The following is a 15,585-nucleotide window of genomic DNA, read 5'->3' on the forward strand; positions in this document are numbered from 1 at the left end:
AGATCTCAGCAGTCCTTGGGTATCATTTACTTATGGGTGGGAACATAAACACCAGCATCACTTGAAGTTGCCTCACGAGGAAACTTCGGGCGACTTCGGAAAACGAAGCACCGCGAGTGCCTTGCCGCAGTCGTTTTTTCATTATAGCAGGCGGAAGACAGGGGGAAGCCGTTCAGGGAGATTAGTCACCCCAAAGAAGAGGCAAAGAGGCAAAGTCGCTGGGTGACTAAATCTCCCTGAATCTCCAGGTGTGACATTACCCTTAAAGCAGTGAGAGCTGACAATGCAACTGTTATAAAAACAAAACAAATGACCTCTAATCATTTATATGCTGCTGAGCTAGTTATGTTTTAGATTAGCAAGACTTAAACACACGAAGCAAATAACAAACGACACGCTGATCAAAGAATTAAAAATTGTTTTAAAATTAAAGGTGGACTCTTGCCTTAGGCTCGCTTAAAGGAACAGTAACATCAAAAAATAAAAGTGTTTTAAAGTAATACATAATTAATGCAGTGTTGCCCTGCTGTGTTTGCTTCAGAAACATTACTTTTGTTTATATAAATAATCTGCTGTGTAGCAATGGGAGCAGCCATTTAAAGGAGAAAATGCTCAGGTTACACAGCAGTTAGCAGATAAGCTTTGTAAAACATAATGGTGTTATCTGTTATCCACTATTTAACTTGTGCCATATATCGTTTTTCAAGTTCAGACATTGCTACACAGCAGCTTGTTTATATTATATGAACTATAGTAGTGTGACTGAAGCAAACACATCGGTTTTACCAGTGCAGGGCAACAGTACATGATATTTTCATTACTTTAAAACACAATTTTTTTGGTGTTACTGTTCCTTTAACTTCCACTGATATAGAAAGCAAGTGTACTTTGATACACAGCTGTCATAAGCTCTTAGATTTGTAATCAAGCTATCAGGATGGACTTGGAAAAGTCTGATTTATGAGAAACACACACTAGAGAATGCAGCTTTCACATAATGCCAAGACAAACAGTTGCTCTACTTAACTGAGCACCATGAATATTCTATGTGGCTTGGCAAAAAATGAATAAGCTTATAACTCACTTTAATACATTATACATCGATTAACTCTGTCCCAACACATCTATCCTACACACTATGGGAACTGATTTAGTACAAAGTAACAAAACTTTCTGTAGATTAAATAATGGAAAATGTATTTTTCAAAAAAAGTAATGAAATGTATGAATACTTAAAGAAATGTTAACAAAATCATAACCATTTTAAACCATTTGAATGCTTACCTGAATCCCAAACGTTTATATATGTATTAGTATTATAGCACAGGCAGTGAGATGGAATATGTTTCTAGGTTGACACTTCAAATGGAGATCTTAAATACGGAACTGTGACACTGGTTTGTTTCTAAGTTTAGCTGTAAGGTATCCCACAGGCAAAAAATTGCTGGGCTATTCGCAGACTATGACAGACACTCTCTTTGGGCTCCAAGCAGCAAGGAAGCAATGATTCTACCTTCTGCGACACCCGCAGTCAGAGATCACAAACGTAGGACGTGAGAAGGGGAAACCCAACAGGTGACTTCCTTTCTGGATTACAGTTGTTGTATCTGGACACAGCTCATGGAATCGCAGGACATTCCTGTACAACTGCCACTCTCCTGTGTGCAGGAACTTCAAAATGCACGTGCCACTACAAATTCGGAAACCTTCACATTCCTTGGCTGTTCATTAACATTAGGGAAATGTAACAGCAGGATGGTATGTCAGTGATTATGCACTATGAACATGGGAGAGCTTAGCCAAGAACACACCTTTCTGTTCCTTACAGCACATCTCAATGACACTTGCCATTTGAAAAGCTTTACTTTGTAATTCATCTGCATGCAGACAGATTTAGGAGTGCTCTGTAATATCAGTTGTGCCACACTTAGATTTTTTCCTGATAAGGGGTATTCCCTGTGTATTTGGATCACAAAACCTTAACTCTTTTAAAAAATAATTTAAACATGGAATAAATCCAGTTTTTCATTAAATAACATTAATAGTGTTTTAAGACCACAACAAACAAGAATGCAAGCACTCCTTCTACCACTGTGGATTAAAAAAAAAAAAAGACTTTATTTCAACAATTAAAATGTTTAGTGTCTTACGACATGTAATCATAGGCACAAAATAATGAAACAATCGCATGACTTTTAAAAGGGTTGTTAATCTGAAACCAACTGTACTGCATTTTCATCCAACAGTCGGATACATGTAGTTTGTACCCGTGAGTTTACATTAAGTACCAATCTCTTCTCCACATCAGACATGTCGCATGCGTGTCATCTCATGGCGACATGTCTAATGTAAGTGAACCATGTAGTTCAGCCCTTAATTAAAAAGGATCTTGCTCTGGATTCTAATGCCATTATTATTTTTTATTTACACATAATTTAGTTTCATTGACGTCTGCCAGCTACTTGAATAGCAAGAGTTTCCCATTCATTTTGCCTCTTTTCTTCAAGCAATGTGGTAATTAAAAACAAAATGTGAGCCACTACCCCCATCCAAGAAGTCTTTTGAAACACTTTGCTAAATTGGTAAACCCTGCTTTATACAACCAATTCCTAATGCAAAAATAATCATGTGGCTCAATTTGCATTAGGAGTAATTAAACAATCCACTTGAAACTTGGTATTTATTTTGATTAACAAGGGACAAATGCATTACTACCTTAATTTGAGTTGTCTATGGGATGTTCGTTTTAAAGAGTAAAATGCAAACATATAAGTACACTTTGACTACAGGCATCTGATTTTATTGAAGGGTATATCAAGCTATTTATTTTTAAAAGAACCCTTGGAAAAGGTCTATGAAGTTTTCAGACAATCAGAGAGAGAAAAATCCATCTATAGGGCCCTCACTACAGATGTTGGTCAGTTTTCTGATCCAGAGCATAAAAGTGCCCATATTTGAACCTCCACAAGATTTTGACTCCGGTTTAACTAAAGGGGTCTCCAGACTTATTCTGACAATTATAACGTAATATTACACAAACGAGGAACAATTATGTGAATGCTCATTGAGGGAAAATAGAATGACACGGGTCCTAAAGTGCAGGGCGGCTAGTCCACAGGTTCTTATTTGTCATTCACAGAGTGAAGAAGCTGTGGAGGACAACCCTAGGCTGGCATGTGTGAAGAAACATCTTATGAGTTGCACTGAACTCACTGCAGAAAAATAAACTCTCTGTAGTATGAATGTGAGTTATAAATATAAAGAATAAGTGCAGTATACACAATATGTCATTTTTAGTCATATTCATTTTTAGGGTTTAGTTCTCCTTTAAGGACCATGGCTGATGGTGAGCTTTGTCGCCCAAAAAAAAAAATGCACACTGCGGGCAACAAATCTCCCAGAAATGCTTCGCTGCCAGCTATTGCCAATGGTATTACCTATGAGTCACTTCAAATCTATCTATTCACGATGGGACATTGTGAGGGAGTGGTTGTAATACACTGTGAGCCTAAGGGTGTTGAGAAATGCATCATACAAGTTAAGCAATTTCCTTTTAATCTGTAGAATCTCAAATCTCAAATTAAACCTAGGTCCCTCAATGCTGCAGAGAAGCAATCCTATATCAACATATTCAAGCAAAAAATTATATTAGCAACACAGAGAGGACTGACAAAGTGCTTTGCTGGCAAGACAGGGGTTAAGCCCCCTGGGAAATGTGTAAAATTGATAAGCTGTCAGGAAATGCAATGCGACTTTTCTGGTTTTCAGCCCAACAAAGTAACAAAGTGCTGTTAATTTATGTATCTGAATCTTTGCTGACAGGGTATGTTTGAGGGATATTTATGAACTGAAAGAGCAGCCTGGACCTAGATCCTATTAAAAAATCTGAAAGGTCAAATTAGATGTGGCATGATGCTTCTTTACCACCTATCAGCATAAAACATTCTCTACCCCTTTTAAGACACACCTTAACTCAGAATGTAAACCAGGGGCGCTGCATCAATGAGGTGAGTTGAGAAGATCACCTCAGGCGGCAGCACCACACTCGTTACCAGGATCTTCAAAAATGCCGTTCCTGGTAACTAAGCCAAATGTCAAACCTAAAATACAGCTTTTATACTGCAGAGAGCGCAAATGCACTCTCTGCAGTAGCATCCTGGACCCCTCCACCAAAATTGTGGATGCCCCCTCGACTCCCTCCAGTGCAAAACAAAGGTGAGAATGTGGGGGGCTGCAGCAAGCTGCCTCAGGTAGGTTAGGGGCAAAGATCACCCCTTCTGTCTCTGACCTTATGGCTGTGTTCACATTAATTGTAATTGTTTTGTTTCTGTCTGTCATACTCTTCTCCCCATTTTATTGTATATTGCTGTGGTATATGTTGGGGCTTTATAAATAAATTGTAATACAACAGTGATAACATCTGTCATTTATAAATTCCCAAATAATTTGTAACAGCACTAAACAAACAAACACTGATTTAGGAGCATGATGAGGAACTGGATGCAATCTAGCTAACTATGGGACACTGCAGATAGACTAATACAAATAATTTTAATTTGGAGAATAAGAGGAATACATTACAAATTGTAGGGCAAATAAAGCTTAGGTACCCCTTAAAAAAGGGAGTAGCTTACACATTACCTCTAAATGAGGAACAAGATTGATTAGGGTTGCCAAATAAACAAAACAAGTATCTAACCCATAAAACAGAGAAAAAACAGCGTAACCTCCCTCCATACTTATTACCCACACCTAAGAGATTTTGACAATTTGATCATTCCCTGACACCCTGTCAGCCACACCTGTAAACCTCTGCACACACTCAGTTACACCCAGTATGTTTTTAATCTTACTGCTAAAAGATTCTGACAACATTCTGCCACAATTTGATTTGGAGGCTTCCTGATTCACTAGAAACTACAGGGCCATGATTTAGAGCACCATTTCTCTGTATAAATAGTACAGACCGTCAGCAAAATGTCAAGATCAACATGCATTCTACTGTGGAATTTACAGGAATAGTTTGTCTTCTGCCAAAGTAGAGAAACCATTTTTAGAAGTAGGTGGCAGAGCCTACCAGCTTTGTATAAAGTATTTCCAGCTTAAAAAGAGAGATCAATACCTACAAACCTTCAATTTAAACTTTATAGCACTGCCCCCTGAAACTCTCCAGTACCTGTTACAATTAGGGGAGGCTATCAGTTCCATTAGGTAACTAAAATCAGAAACAACATTTGCAGAATGAATGCTGAACATACTGAATCCAAAAACATACCGGTACATGATTTGTGGGAGAAAACGCACACAGATAAACTTCTTGCACTGCACTAGATCAACAAACTGAGTATATGCAGAACAGGGTCTCTGGCCTCCTTATATACATGCAGTGTTCCACTGCCGTATTGCATGTGTCCGCTTTAAGTATAATGTCAGTATAATTTTATGAACAATACAACTTTTACTATGAAAAACGTAGAGGGAAATTACATTTAAATATTTTAATATTGAAATACAAGTATGGGACCTGTTATCCGGAAACCCGTTATCCAGAACACTCCAAATTACAGAATAACGGTCTCCCATAGACTCCCAAATAATCAAAATTTTAAAAAATTATTTCCTTTTTCACTGTAATAATAAAACAGTAGCTTGTACTTGGTCCCAACTAAGATATAAGTAATCCTTATTGGAAGCAAAACCAGCCTATTGGGTTTATTTAATGTTTAAAGTATTTTCTAGTAGACTTAAGGTATGAAGATCCAAATTACGGAAAGATCCGTTATCCAGAAGTCCCCAGGTCCCGAGCATTCTGGATAACAGGTCCCATACCTGTATGTCCATACTTATATTATAAGGCAAATCGCACCCCAGGCAGTTTTTCTCTGTCTGTGTGAAGACCTGTGTGCACAGATATAGAGCGTACTCCATCATGGAACTGATGCATTTTTGCACTGAAATCCACTCCTTGTGCACATACAGGCCTATCTATAACTTGCCTTTCAGTACACTTGGTGTGGTGGAGGTGATAGGCTTGTATCAGCTTTTTATCTGCCTGGCATGCAGATAGCATAAAAGGGGTAAACTATGCTGGCCTAGGTGTTTTAGTTCCATAGACAAACCAAGAAAAGTGTGCCCCACCCCCCCCAATCCCCCCACTACATGGTCTCAGTGTATTTTTAACATCTGCTTTAAATTTTAACCCCTTATTATCTATGGTCATCCTGCATGTTCTTCTGGAAACAAACAAACTAGCTATGTTTAAATCACAGGTTAGTCATTTACAGATATTTCTTCAATGTATAAATTATAAAGTACAATATGTGTACAGCTCTGGGAACCTGCATGTGATTAATGAACAAAAAGTTTAAACTGTGTGGTATGTTTTCATCACCTGTATGAGAAAGACAGTCCATGGAACTACCCTTTACTCATAGAGTGCTGGCGCAATATATTCTACAATACTGGGTTCTTATTGATTCAATGGGGATAGCAAACTGACTGCAAGGCAGGAAAGCAGTTGGTACTCAAATAGTTAATTTCTTTGTAAAATAAATACACAACATTTGCACTGTTGAACGGCTTATTCGTTTTTTAAAGAATTAAGGTACATATACTTATGGCTGAGCCACATGTTTTGGAGGATTCACTCTTTTCTTGGAAGCAATTAGTTGACAACTAGCAATTGCCCAACAGGCTGAATTTAGCCAACCAGTAGCCAGTCTTTGGGCTGCTAGCATTCTCCTTTCCTTACTGCAAAACTGCTTTAAGGGTCATTTACTACTAGCAGGACAAGGGCACAAAGTGCAAAAAAGGGCACAATCCACCATGTTTTCCCACTTTGTACCGCAACATCGTCATTGTCCTAATACCACTGCACGGTCATAAAAAAGAGAGAAAGAAGTGAAAAGCAGGACAGGGAGAATGGTAACAATAAAAACTGGGATTCAGACTGCATTTGCATAAAGTTAGGGGATGTTATACCAACCAATAAATACCTATAGGTGTCTTGAGCTTGATGTATGTCTTAAAGGGGTGGTTCACCTTTAAGTTACTTTTAGTATGTTATAGAATGGCTAATTTTATGCAACCTTTCAATTGACCTTCATTTTTTCTTTTTGATAGCTTTTCAATTATTTGCCTTTTCCTTCTGACTCAATCCAGCTTTCAATTGGGGATCACTGACCCCATCTAAGGCTACAAATGAATTGTTATTGCTACTTTTTATTACTCATCTTACTATTTAGGTCCAGGACTATTCATATTCTAGGGGGTTTTTTCCAAATCAATGCATAGTTGCTAGGGTAATTTGGACCATAGCAACCAGATTGCAACTGAAATTGCAAACCAGAGAGCTGCTGATTAAAAGCTAAATAATTAAACCTAAATAATAAAAAATAAAACCAATGGCAGAATATCACTCTCTACATTGTACTAAAAGTTAATTTAAAGGTGAACAACCCCTTTAAAAAGAGGTATTAGCAGAAAAAAAGGCCTCTAGTATCCGCTTGTCAATATATAGGATGATCTTTCCCGTCTTAAAAGGCACCTGTGGGTGACAGGTGCCCTTTCAGTTGGAGAGCATTGCTTTTTAAATTTCTCTTCAAGAAGTGAAATATATTTGCAGCCAGCCCAGTCAGAGGCCTACACATACATTTTTAAATTAATCAAATCACCATCAGTCAATCTCCACTGAACAATACCTCAACAGACTTGTCCTATGCTGATGCAAAAATAGAACAAAAGCAAGAGTTCCATTTTTGGGGTCTACTCTTGTCTATATTAAAACCAATGTGCTGCCATCTAGTGACTCTTAATAAATCGTGTTCCTTTCCTTTATGCAAACAGGCAAAATACAGAATTCATGTGAATGGAGTCTCAACAAGTAACTAAAAATTAATCACCGTTGGGAACAAAGGGGAAAATGATCCCAGATGAGAAAGTTATAACTGAGTCAGTCACTCTTAGGGACCAACAAATATAATAATGTCTGTAATTACCTAGAATCCTCAACAGTTCTTTGCTTATAATAAGTTAAAATCTGGCACTGCAAAGATGTGTATATACTGACAGTTTGTCGACTATTGTATTATTTCTATTTGTGAGATGGTCTTCTTGAGCTTTATTCTAATTATACATAGATGTGACTAAAATGTCAACCCACCTCCCTCTAAACAGAATGATTAATTTAAATTTGCTCTTGACAGCAATTATATTTTGCAGTAGGCATAAGCTGCATATTAATCACTTGCTTGCCACATGGGATTTCATTTGAAATTGGTAGAGTAAATAACCTTGCTGTTATCTTTGTGTCCGCTATGTAAAATCCTGTGACTGGAGCCAAAGAATATCAATTGCCACTCAACTGAGAGTGGTAACGACACACGTCCAACATTAATCACAGCAGATAAGAGGGACACGTGTAAGGAGGTAAAGCAGCACTGCTAAAATGCATCACTTTACTCCATATGAGTGCACCGCTAACAAAGAACAGCAAACAGTCACACCTGATATCAGCAATAGGAAGCGGCAGGTATAGCAATAGACACATAAAGGGTTTAAATAGTTATGACAACAACATAAAAAACTTGATAGATGATCAGGAACCCAGTCTGATTTCTAATTACTCATTTGGCAATAATGTGCCACATATTAAAAAAACAGTAAAAAAATTGTTCACCTTCCAACACCTTTTTTCAGTTCAGTTGTTTTTCAGATTGTTCACCAGAAACAAAGACATTTAGTTACTTCCTATTTTCTATTTATAACCATTTTTCTAATACTGACTTTAAAGGGGTTGTTCACCTTTGTGGTATCTTTTAGAATGATGTAGAGCAGTGCTGTCCAACTTCTGTGGTACCGAGGACCAAAATTTTCCCAGCCTACATAATGGAAGGCCAATAATGGAACCCAGTGTTAGTCACTCCCTGTTTTTAAGCCACACCCACTTTAAACCACACCCATGTTACCAGAAGACCATGTCCACATTAATTGTGGTAGCACACCAAAAAAACCAAATGGATGGTGCTCACTGCAGCGATATCACCTATCACTCATATGTAAAAAAGTTGTCATATTAAGACATACCCTTAAATCCATATACTTTCTCTTCCCCTTGGATAACACAGCACCGCCAGCACATGATTAAACACCTTAGGGGCCCCTAACAATAATTTAACAACCCCCCAGAACAAATACCAGGCTTATGTTCCACAGGCAGAGCAGGGCACACACAGGCAGAGCAGGGCACACACAGACAGAGCATGTCACACAGGCAGAACATGTCACCTCACAGGCAGAGCAGGGCACACACAGGCAGAGCAGGGCACACACAGACAGAGCATGTCACACAGGCAGAGCATGTCACACACAGGCAGAGCAGGGCACACACAGGCAGAGCTGGGCACACACAGGCAGAGCAGGGCACACACAGGCCTGGATTTGTGGAGAGGCCACCAAGGCCCGGGCCTAGGGTGGCAGGATTCGAGAGGGGCAGCATGCTGCTCAACCACACCCACATTTTTTCAGAAACACTGGGGATGCACAGGAGTTATGTTATAGTTAAGTTATAGTCTTTTAAATTTCCCATGCACCAATACCCATTGCTCTGGTCCCAATGACCAAAATTTGCCCGAATAAAGGGGGGGGGGAACGGCAGTGGGCCTAGGGGCGCCTGCTATGTAAATCCGGGCCTGGGCACACACAGGCAGAGCAGGGCACACAAAGGCAAATCAGGACACACACAGGCAGAGCAGGGCACACACAGGCAGAGCAGGGCACACACAGGCAGAGCAGGACACACACAGGCAGAGCAGGGCACACACAGGGTGCATATGGAAGGCAGAACATAGAAAGAGACAGGGAAACTTATCAGGACCACTTTAAAATGTACTACATACAGTGATGTGTGAACATTGTGGACATTTTCAGTCTGAGTCTCAGGTGTGAACAGTACAGGTCTTGAAGGGTGTGAACAATAGAGGTGTCACAAGTGTGAACAATGCAGGGGGATCACATGTGTGAAGAATACAGGGGATTAGTCTGAATTTGAGGTTTAAACAATGCAGGGGACAATTAATCTCTGTAGTGATACTATTTAAGATTACTCATGGTAAGCAAACACAGCAGGTAGGTGGGGGCCACACAAGGGGGGCCCGCGGGCCACCAGTTGGACAGCCCTGATGTAGAGTGTGATGTTCTAAGACAATTTGCCATTGGTTTTTATTTTTTTAGTATTTGTGGTTTATGAGTTATTTAGCTTTTTATTCAGTAGCACTCCAGTTTGCAATTTCAGATTGCTAAGGTCCAAGTTACAACCATGCATTAATTTGAAAAAGGCACTGAAATATTAATAGTAGAGGACCTGAATAGAAATATGAGTAATAAAATGTAGCAATAACAATAAATCTTTAGTCTTATGGAGCGTTTTTTTTAGATGGAAACAGTCAGAAGAGGAAGGCAAATAACTGGATAACTATATAAAAAAAATAAAGACAATTTGAAAAGTTGCTTTGAATTGTCCATTCTATAACATACTACAAGTTAACTTAAATGTGAACCTCCCTTTTAAAGTTTCATTTTTAATCTTCTTAGGCTATGGATGCACTGGCTGTTGTCAGTGGCTGTTTTCAGCCTGCGTAATTGGGCTGACCTCAGCCTGTGTGTGACCACAAGAATTACAAGCGTAATGCATATGACCTGATAATTCACAAAGGCAGTTATTGAAAACTGAAGCTGTGTTGGCTTTGATAGAGTCTCTACCTGCACCCAGTTTAACATATGGTATATCACAGGGTGATCTGTAGTTGAAAGTGCAGGCCAATGCAATCAATCTGACTGATTGATCAATAACAACAACAATAATAATGATATCCAATCAAATGGCCAAATTGCAATAGCATTGAAACGACCATTCCAGCCAGCAGTAGGTAGATTATCCTGATTAGACTTGATTACATTTTCAAATAATTTCCTGTTTCCATGTATGAAGGTTTAGAATGCCATCTAGCTATGTCCATATGTCATGACCATAATTAATAGACAACTACCCCAAACTGAGTCAAATTGCTCATATGAATCCACCCCCCCCCCCACACACACACACACACACATCCAATATGCATAGCTCAGCAGGCCCCAGAGATCTTGTTTCGTCAATCATAATGGGTTTGGCAATAGTACTCTGGTTTTTGACTGTAATTGGCTTGGGGAAAAAAGATCACAATGTTTCATATATATCATTACACACAGGATCACTGTCACTGATGATGTGTCAGTACCACTAACTTAAAGGAAATTGTGGGAATAAATCACAAAAAAGAACACCTTGTAACATTAGGGATAACAGTATTTCAACTATAGTGTGTAATACTGAACCCGTAAGCACTGGATCCACATTTTCTTTGGACTAATGCATTTTTAACAGTAAATATTACAGAACATTTTTAACAGTAACTATTAAAGAACACCTATAGCTTCATTTAGAGGAGTGTTCGTATAAATACCAACTCTTATACCATAGTGGAATATACCCAAAATCACAAAAGCTAATCTGAGAAGCAGAAAGTTGCACACAGTCAGGGGCACTTTGCATTCAGGTCAGTTTGCAGTTCATTTTCAGTTAAATAGCCTGACCAGTGGTAAAGACATCTTTTGGGATAAAAAACGGTCTGGTGGAACACCTCACTGAAGCATACTTGGGGCTCTCTTGAATGTGTCATGTTACCCAACCTCTTCCCAAGCATAATGAGAGGATAATTATAATTTGGTGTCCAATGTGTGATCAGATTTTACAATATAATTAAATAGTGACCCCTGGCTGACTTTAGATGAAGAGTGCTCCAGGGCAACTTAGTTTACTATTTTCTTCTATTTTTTTAATATATTTTATTATTTGGTTTAACATAAACCATTAGAGCTTTGAATGTTGAAAGTTAATATGGTAAATGACTGACCAGCACAGTCAGAGGGATCTATGTGAAAGTGACTTTACGGTGTTACCTAGGTAGTATTATTGGAAAGCAAAACGAATGTTGTAGCATGATAATTTGTTTTATTTTAGAGAAATTGTGAACAATACATTCATGTGAAGTGTATTCATCTGCTGATGTCAAAAACACTAATATGTATAAGGTGGTTCACCTTTAAATGAACTTTTAACACGATGAAGAGAGTGAGACAATGTGCAGTTGGTCTTCACTTTTTATTGTTTGTGGGTTGTTGTTGTTTTTTCTTTTTTTAATTATTTGTTTAGTAACTCTCATGTCTGGATTTTTAACAGCTATCTGGCTGCTAGGGTCAAATTTACTCTAGCCACCAGGTAGTGGTTTGAGTGAGAGAATAGAAGATGAATAGAAGAAGTCTTGAGTATAAAGAATCAATAACAAAATTGTAGCCTCAAAATTTCGAGCTGCTGGGAGCCAGAGTTGTGGAGCTGGAGTCAGAGTCGGAAGCAATTTTGGGTATCAGGAGTCACCAAAAATGTACCGACTCTCCCACTCTGACTCCTAAGGGTGGTAAAACACAGTAAGATTTCGGGGAGATTAGTTGCCCAGCGACAAATATACTCTTTTTCGGGCGACTAACCTCCCCAAAATGACTTCCCGCTCGCTAGAATTTAAATTGCCCTGGTGGGATGGAACTCAGAGTGCTTAATTTTCCGAAGTCGCTTGAAGTTTCCCCGTGAGGCAACTTTGGAAAACTGAGCCCTCCGAGTGCCATCACGCCGGCAATTTACATTCTAGCTAGAGGGAAGGCATTTTGGGAAGAATAGTCGCCTGAAGAAGAGGAGATTTGTCGCTGGGCAGCTAATCTTGCCAGAATCTTAGCATTTCCCCACCCTAATAACAATAAATTGAAAATGAGATTTGCTGAGCTTTGGTATTGATAAAATGCCTTGTATGTTGTGTATTTAAAGGGGTTGTTCACCTTCAAACAACTAGTTGGTTTCAGATAGATCACCAGAAATAAAGACTTTTTCCAATTACTTTCTATTTTCTATGTGTCACCATTTAATATTATCTAATATTGAAGTGTAAAGTGTCATTTTTCACCCGCTTTTCAACCCTGTAAACTGTTCTAAATTGATATAGTTAGTTGATACATTTCTTATCTTTGTCCCTGCTGAGCAGAATCTCTGGGTTTCATTAATGGCAGCTGTTAGAATTGATACAATAGTTGCTAATACTCCAGAGATGCTACTGAGAAATGTATCAACTAAATGTTGCAAAATTGTAACAGTTCAGAATCTGCACCTGAATTACTGAGCTGCCAGAATGAAACACCAGAGACAAGAACATTCAACTTTAAAGGAGAACTTCGGGTTCCAAACCAAAATTTGATAAATGAGGCCCACATAACATGGAAAAAAAAGAGTCCCCACTGTCATCACACAGCCTAACACCCTATAGTCCAGAATAGAGTTAGACCTACCAGGGGGCATTTAGAGCATCATATTACCTCCATATGAACATCTGACTTTCTGATAGACTAGGCTTTTATTCTGCAAATTATACCTGCAGTATGCTTTACTTTGGTGTTCATGCAATGTATTATACGACATAACTTAGTTCTCTATGTTATTTACATTCCTATTTCTTAATGTGAAAACTAGAATTTGCCTTTGAAGTTACTAAAGCCTCGGCTTGTTTTCTGAACACAGTACATACCATCCTGCCAAATCGAGAAATGGACAAAAATCCATCATGTTTACTAATACTCACGCTAAAATGCAATATATTTTACAGAAAAGGATTATACTTCTAGGCAGAAATTAAAATACCTATAACACTTCACACCCAATTTAATAAAGCTAACCTTGTTTGAAACAAAGGTTCTAATAAAGGCAGTGCACACAGGCTCAGTCCTTTGTCCCATTGTCATTCTATCCATCAGGATATTTGCCCAGTGAACTCGGGGGTGGAGAATTTTGGTTATCTAATATTATTTTAATGTTAGTCTAAATTATGTTCATATTCTGTTGTAAAGTTTTCAATAAATAACACAAAAAACCCTAGTGCATAACCACTAGAAGGCCAGAGAGAGATTAAGCACATCAACTGCCATTAAAAATTCATATAAGTAAAACTAAAACCTTGCTGCTTGCACAATAACAATACTTTACCTTTGCTAGATGAAGCAAAAATGCAGCATGCGCTATTTCATGGAGTCTGACAAGGTCAATTTGTTTTGGTGGTTTTTTTTGCACTAGCTGCACCCTTCTAATGCATTTTTTCCTATTTTATTTATTTATTCCAAACAAAAAGATACAATCATTAGACAGTCAATAGTGCAGTGAAAATTTTGTGTGAACCACATGACAAGTGCAGTACCAGCTTGGAAAACTTACATAAATATATATTTTCCTTAATGACAAATTGTAACAACTTACCCCGGTAGGGGTGGTGGGGGTCGGCAGGGATGCCCGCCGCACTCCATGCGGGGACGCCAGCAATGATCTTATGCGCCTAGGGCACGTGCACCGCGTCTTCTTGCGTCCCCTTCTGAGGATGAACAAAATGAGTCACTAAAAACACACAGAGACTGCTAACAAGGAAAGATCTTATAAAAATAGGCTGGAGAATGATTGATCGTGACACCAAATGGTGCCTTCAAGCACTTTATCCAGTTTGTAAGGGCTGAACGTATCCAGGACCGATTTGGTAGAAAGGCCACCAAGGCCTAGGGTGGCAGGATTTTAGGGGGCGGCATGTTGCCCAACCACACCCACATTGGTTCAAACACACTGGGGATGACCAGTGCGCCAATCCCCATTGCTCCGGTCTCGATGATGAAAATTTGCACGAATAGGGGAGGGGATGGGGTGATTAATGGCAGTTGGCCTAGGGGCACCCGCTTTGTAAATCCGGCCCTGAATGTATCCCCAGTGGGGTAACCTTCTTGAATACTTCAAATGTAATGACTACTCTGTAATGCTAGCATTATTATCTTTTGTGAGTAATATAATTTTTTTTGTGTCATTTGGTCTTGACCTAGGATCTTCAATTCTGGTGTACAAAACAGAAAATAACATTGACCATTCTTAGACAACACTGTACAGCAGATAGTTTGAGCGCCCCACAGAGGCGCACACGCTTGCGCGAAAAACCGTGTGCGTGCGCGAAAACCCTTGTGTGCGCAAAAGAACTTGTGTGCGCACTTGCGCGAAAAACAGAGGCGACACAAAAGGGACAGTGCACGTATGTGCAAAGGAACACACATGTCGGCCAGAGAGGGGACAGGACTAGGGGTAGGAGAGGCAGAGAAGGTACATGCCTGGCGCCCCTCCAGCTTTGCACCCTAGGCACGTGCCTACTCTGCCTACCCCTAGTTCCAGCCCTGCTATACAGTTTACATAGCATTGTACCTAGGATGCTGCCTATTCAAGAGCAACATGCCAGCCTTCCTGTCTCCTGCCCTTCAACATTGACATCCAGTATCATGTTAAAGGAACAGTAACACCAAAAAATTAAAGTGTAGTATATGTAGTGTTGCTCTGCACTGGTAAAACGGTTGTATTTGCTTCAGAAACTCTACAATAGTTTATATAAACAGGCTGCTGTGTATCCATGGAGGAAGCCGTTCAAAGCT

The 15,585-nt window shown here is 39.2% G+C and overlaps 1 protein-coding gene across 5 annotated transcripts in view; it reads right to left on the reverse strand.

The window, feature by feature from the left end:
* kank1.S (KN motif and ankyrin repeat domains 1 S homeolog) overlaps window positions 1-15,585 on the reverse strand; it is a 98,247-nt gene that overhangs the window by 63,089 nt on the left and 19,573 nt on the right. For 2 of the 5 annotated variants that reach the window (XM_018243826.2, XM_018243828.2), the window contains exon 2: window positions 14,387-14,498. The exons of 2 other annotated variants lie outside the window; for them this stretch is intronic. The gene's annotated coding sequence lies outside the window, so the exon portion shown is untranslated. Of the gene's footprint in view, window positions 1-1,284; window positions 1,593-14,386; window positions 14,499-15,585 lie in introns of those variants that run through there. One more of the 5 variants, XM_041580142.1, reaches the window with a different exon arrangement.

This window comes from Xenopus laevis, chromosome 1S (genome assembly GCF_017654675.1).
Source record: "Xenopus laevis strain J_2021 chromosome 1S, Xenopus_laevis_v10.1, whole genome shotgun sequence".
Taxonomy (NCBI): Eukaryota; Metazoa; Chordata; class Amphibia; order Anura; family Pipidae; genus Xenopus; species Xenopus laevis.